The 6,020-nt window shown below is 44.9% G+C and overlaps 1 protein-coding gene across 1 annotated transcript in view; it reads right to left on the bottom strand.

Moving 5' to 3' along the window:
- LOC118019056 (leucine-rich repeat-containing protein 20) overlaps positions 1-3,718 on the bottom strand; it is a 108,009-nt gene extending 104,291 nt beyond the window's left edge. Inside the window, exon 1 of the mRNA XM_035017906.1 lies at positions 3,695-3,718. The gene's annotated coding sequence lies outside the window, so the exon portion shown is untranslated. The remainder of the gene's footprint in view (positions 1-3,694) is intronic.
- Between the last annotated feature and the right edge of the window lie 2,302 nt (positions 3,719-6,020).

A 6,020-nucleotide genomic window follows, 5' to 3' on the forward strand; every position in this document is an offset into this window, starting at 1 on the left:
CAGGTACCTCTGTGGTCAGGGGTTCAAGGTGTGGTTGGAGAGAGAAAGACTGGCTTAAAGTCTTTATTTTTTATTTATTTATTTATTTTTAAAGATTTTATTTATGTATTTGACAGAGAGAGACACAGCGAGAGAAGGAACACAAGCAGGGGGAGTGGGAGAGGGAGAAGCAGGCTTCCCGTGGAACAGGGAGCCCGATGTGGGGCTCGATCCCAAGACCCTGGGATCACGACCTGAGCCGAAGGCAGATGCCAAACGACTGAGCCACCCAGGTGCCTCTGGCTTAAAGTCTTTAAAAGGAACAGCTGGAACCCCCAAATCTCTTCCACTATCCTGCCCAGCCAAGCACCTTTCCCTCTGGCACACCCACAGGTGATACGAGGTTTACCTTTGAGAGAAGTTGAGCAAGATATACAGCAGGTCTTGGGGACACCTGGGGCTTCAGAGACACACTCCAGGTGTGGCCCTGGGAAGGTGCTGTACTGAAAGTGAAAGTCTGCATTCTGAATGGAGAGAGTTCCTACTCCCTGCCTGGCCCCAGCTTGGCTTTCAGAACCCAGGTCCAGACTTCCACACCCCAGGCAGGAAAATGCTTTTTGGGGAACACTGACCAGCAGAAGATAAAACATCTACAGATACTGACATTTGGGGGACCCCCAGTGAAATAGCTGGTCTGGATCTGATGACCGCACAGAGAATCTCACCCTGAAACAAGCCTCCCCTCTACCTCAGACTGTCCTTTTAAGTGTTTTAGCCCCTCATGAATGGACAGCCAAAGATCATCGGGCATGTGAGGAATGCTTCTAACATGAAAAAAGGGGTTTAAAAACAGGCAGAGAAAGTAAACCCAAGGAAACAGAGACAACGCAAGTTGGAAAAGACAACTCCAAAAAGACTCCAATATTTCAGGGAGATAAAAGGTAGTGCATTGTGCTAGACTGTTACATTGGCGGCCCCCAGTGAACTCTAACTCCTGGGCTCCTGTCCTCTTCTCCATTGCTTCTGGGCTTGGCCATGTGACTTGCTTTAGCCAAAGGGACATTAACAAGTGTGGTGCAAGCAGGGATTTATGAGTGCTTGCACACTGGGCTTCTGTTAAAACACTTGTAATCAGGGCATCTGGGTGGCTCAGATGATTAAGCATCTGCCTTTGGCTCAGGTCATGATCTCAGGGTCCTGGGATTGAGCCCTGTGTCAGGCTCCCTGCTCAGTGGGGAGTCTGCTTCTCCCTCTCCCTCTGCCTGCCCCCTCTGCTCATGCTTTCTCTCTCTCTCTCTGGAATGAATAAATACAAATTTCCAACCCCCCCCCCGAAAATAAATTAAAAAAAAAAAACCCACTTATAATCTTTGGGCAAGTGTGGTGGTTTTAAAGTATGTCCACAAATCCTTGGATATGTCTCCCTTCAAAAGGTGGAGCCTAATTCCCTCCCCAGAGAATTTTGGCCTTACTTAGTGACTCGATTCTAATGAACAGAATGTGGCAGAAGTAATGACATGATAGGTGATTTCCAAGGCCAGGTCATAAGATTCACTGTAGCTCATTCTGTGTTCCCTCTCGCAGTGCAGTCACTCAGGAAGAAGCCAGCTGCCATGTCACAAGGACACTCAAGCGGCTCTGGAGAGGTCCACATGATGAAGAACTGAGGCCTCCTATCCCCTGCCAGTGAATGAGCTTGGAAGCAAATCCTCTGACCCCAGTCAAGCCTTCAGATAAGTACGTACCTGGCAAACATCCTCACTGCAACCTCATGAGAGAGTGGCTTTCACATTCCTGACCCTCAAAGACTGAGAGATAGCAAATATGTATTCTTTTAAGCCACAAGGTCTGGAGTAATTTGTTACACAAGTTATTCAACTTCCTTGAGCCTCAGTTCACCATTTGTAAAATGGTTATAATAACGGAGGCTACTCTATAGGGTTGTTGTCAGGAATATATGAAGCCGTGGTATACATAAATTAGTTAAAAGAGTGAGACACTGGACGTTAGTTGCTGTCACAGTTATTGCTCAGTTGCTTCTAAAAGTACTCTGCCAACCTACAATGGTCCCACCTTCTTGAGTTCCTCATCTGGGAGTACATATCCCCAGAGAATGTCAGTTTAAGAAGGAAGTTTTTGCCAAGACAATTCAATGGGGAAAGAACAGCCTTTTCAACAAATGGTACCAGGTGGACTGGTTATCCACATGCAAAAGAATGAAGTTGAACCCCTATCTCACTCCATATACAAAAATTAACTTAAAATGGAGCAAAGACCTAAAAGTAAGAGCTAAAATTATAAACCTCTAGAAAGAAACACAGGCATAAATTTTTGTGATCTTGGATTAAATAATGGTTTCTTAGCTATGGCACCAAAAGCACAAGCAACCAAAGGAAAAAAACTGATAAATAAGATACTATTGAAATTAAAAACTTTTGTGCTTCAAAGGTTACCATCAAAAAAGTGAAAGGATATCCCAAAAGAATGAGAGAAATTATTTGCAAGTCATATATCTGATGAGGTTCCAGTTTTTGGAATATTTATAAAGAACACTTAAAACTCAATAAAAGACAAATAACCCAATTTTAATATGGGCAAATTATTTGAATAGACATTTCTCCAAAGAAGATATATTCTGGAACACCAATAGGTACATGAAAAGACGCTCGATACCATTAGTTATCGGGGCAGTGCAAATCAAAACCACAATGAGATACCTCTTCACACCCACTAGGATGGCTATAATCACGTACACAGATAATAACAAGTATTGGCAAAGATGTGGAGAAATTGGAACCTGTATACACTGTTGGTGGGAACGTGAAATGGTGCAGCCACTCTGAAAAACAGCCTTGGAGTTCTCCAAATGGTTAAGTCTACAGTTAAAATTCCATTCCTAGGTGTACACCCAAGAGAACTGAAAACATACACTTGCACAACACTAGTACACAAATGTTTATAGCAGTACAATTTGTATTAGCCATTAAAAGGAACAAAGTACTGATAGGTGCTACCCATAGTTGAACTTCGAAAACGTGCTAAATGGAAGAAACCAGTCGCAAAATAGGGAAACCTATATAAACAAAGATTAGTGGTTGCCTAGGGCTGAGGAGGTTGGAGGTAAATGTGAGTGACTGCTAATGCATATTGGGTATCTTTTCAGGGTGAAAAAGATGTTCTGAAAGTAGATAGTGGTGATGATAGTTGAATGGCTTTGTGAATATACTAAAAACCACTGAATTGTATATTTTAAACAGCTGAAGTTTATGGTAAATTATTATATCTCAATAAAGCTGTTACACAAGAAAAGAGCAAGTTTTTAGAAAGGGTCTGAAAAAATTAGTTGAGTGGGGGTTTTTTAAGGATATTCTAGAGGTGATGAAATCCATCCATACATGTACATACACACACAACCATGTGTACATGCGTGTGTGTGCGCGTGCATGTGCCTGTGAGTGCGCGCGCACACGCACACACACACACACATTTAATTTCAAATCAGAAACCAGAAGAGGTGACTATGATACCTTCTATTTGGGGAAAGAAGACACCAGAGCTCCTCAGAAGAAAATTCTAGACCTCCATTAATTTCAGTATGACCTTCCTAGGACACAATCATTTGTTAAAACACTTCATACGCTTAACTCACAGGAGTACTCAGTGAGGTAACAGTGTTATCTCCGTAATATGGATGCGGCTCAGAGAGTGTAAGTACCTTGCCTGGGGTCACAGAGCTGTTAATCGGAGAGCTTCTTTCTGTACTCCAGGCCACCTGTCAAAATGAATTAGAAAACAGATGATACTTCCCTGTCTCTGCAATTTCAAAATTATGCCCTGGTGTCAACCTTATTTACTTCATTTCATTCCATATTCCAACCCAATCTCTGGCCAGAAAGAGCTCCCTGTTCTTCCCAGAACACCCCAATATCTATAATCAAAGAGAGATCAAGGCGGAGTGCGTGTTGTAATCACACAGTCTGTAAGCTTTACACAGATGTAAACTAGTATCTTACCTTTTCCTTCCTCTAGAAAGTGCCTCCTTCTCTCTCTCTCCTTTTTAAAAGATTTATTTATTTATGTAATCTCTACACCCAAGGTGGGGCTGGAACTTACAACTCTGAGATCAAGAGTCCCAAGCTCCACCACCTACTGAGCCAGCCAGGAGCCTTGTCCTTGTTTTGACATATGCAAAACCACAGAACCATGGAATCTTTCAAGGTTGAGCTCAGTCCCCTCCAACTCTGGGGACCTCCATGCTGCGGGGCAGGCAGGGGGTTCTTCTTCCTGAATTTTTGGACACTCACCACAAAATCAGTTCCATGTCGTGCTTTGGCCCAATGTGACCACCAATCACAATATTTGCTTCACTGTGTAAGTTCTTTTGTTTGTGTCTTTACTAACTGTTTGGCGCTCTCAGTGGTGAGGTAGTCGCTGTTTTCCTTGGGCGAAACACTCAATATCTCTTAGCTTCAATTTCCTCATTTGCAAAATGGGAATGACGCTAGCTGTGTTGGTGGTACCCATGAGTCTCTTGCCAATTCCATTCTGGGTATGTTGTGGGCAGAGCCAGTGCTGCCTAGAGCAGCGGTTCTCAAAATGTGGTCTGGAAGTCCCGGCGGGGGGGTGGGGGGGGTGTCCCTGAGGCCCTTTCCAAGATTCTGTGAGGTTTCCTCTTTTCATCTACTTACCTGTGTGAATCTAGGTTTCCTTCACATACTTGAACCAAAATAACACATCACAACAGATCGAGTGCAGAAACAGACGTGAGGCTGCAACTGTCTTCTACGAAGCAGACATTAAAATGTTTGCCAAAGGGGCACCTGGGTGGCTCAGTCCTTAAGCGTCTGCCTTCGGCTCAGGTCATGATCCCAGGGTCCTGGGATCGAGCCCCACGTCGGGCTCCCTGCTCTGCGGGAAGCCTGCTTCTCCCTCTCCCACTCCCCCTGCTTGTGTTCCCTCTCTTGCTATGTCTCTCTCTGTCAAATAAATAAAATCTTAAAAAAAAAAAAATGTTTGCCAAAATGTAAAACAATGCCACTATTCTCAGTAATTTCTTTTTGTTTTGGAAAATAGAATTTTTAACATAAAAATATGTTGACATGTAATGACATTAACTTTATAAGTTAATGAACATTTTTTTTTAATCTGTTTTAATTTCTAATACAGTGATTATCAACTAGATAAAACCACACAAAGAGAAGCTCTTTGGGATCCTCAGTAATTCTTGGGAATGTAAACTTTGAGACTGAAAAGTTTGAGAACCCCTAGAGGAAAGAAGAGCGTTCCAAATCAAGATTTTTCAGGTACCTCGTGTTCTTAACCTTACCCTGTGTTCCAGTTCCCTTCTAACACAGTACTCATCCTGGCGACACGGGTAGCTGTTAATCTCTTTGTTTTCTTAATGTTTATATGTTGCATTATATGTGTATATAGGGACTGTCTACACGAGTATACAGCTGGCACCAGTGGTCTCCCCGGGAAAGGGGAACTGGGAAACTGGGAGACAGTGGTTTACAACCTTTCAGCTCTGATTTTTTTTTCTAACACATGGCGCATGCATCGCCTATACTTAATATGGAGCAATTAAAAGTAAAATTACACTTTTGTTTAGATGGCTAGAGAACGGAAGTTGGCTCAAGTAAAGTGGTGTTGACCTGCAATCGGAAAAAAAGCCCACTTAAGTTTTCCGCACCTACCTTCGCGCGGCCCACAAACACTTCGCGTATATTCCGTCGGACTCACGGCCGGCCCGCCGGACTTCAGTCCCTCCCCGCCCGCGGCCCCGCCCCCTCGCCTTCGCCCCGCCCCCGCCCCTCGCCCCGCCCCCTTTACGTCACCTCCGCCGACCCGTTTCCCCGAACTCCCTCTGGCTCCCGCCTTCGCCCGCTTCCGGTCGTCGTCGTCGCCGCTGCTGCCGCTGGTGCTGCTGCTGCTACTGGGGCTGCTGGCGGAGGCCGGAGGATCGGGCGGCGGCGGCGGCGGCGGCTGAGAGGGCGGCGGCGGGAGCGGAGCGGGACGAGGGAGCGAGAGGAAGCGAGCGA

This window comes from Mirounga leonina, unplaced genomic scaffold (assembly GCF_011800145.1).
Source record: "Mirounga leonina isolate KUSES-001 unplaced genomic scaffold, KU_Mleo_1.0 Mir_107, whole genome shotgun sequence".
Taxonomy (NCBI): Eukaryota; Metazoa; Chordata; class Mammalia; order Carnivora; family Phocidae; genus Mirounga; species Mirounga leonina.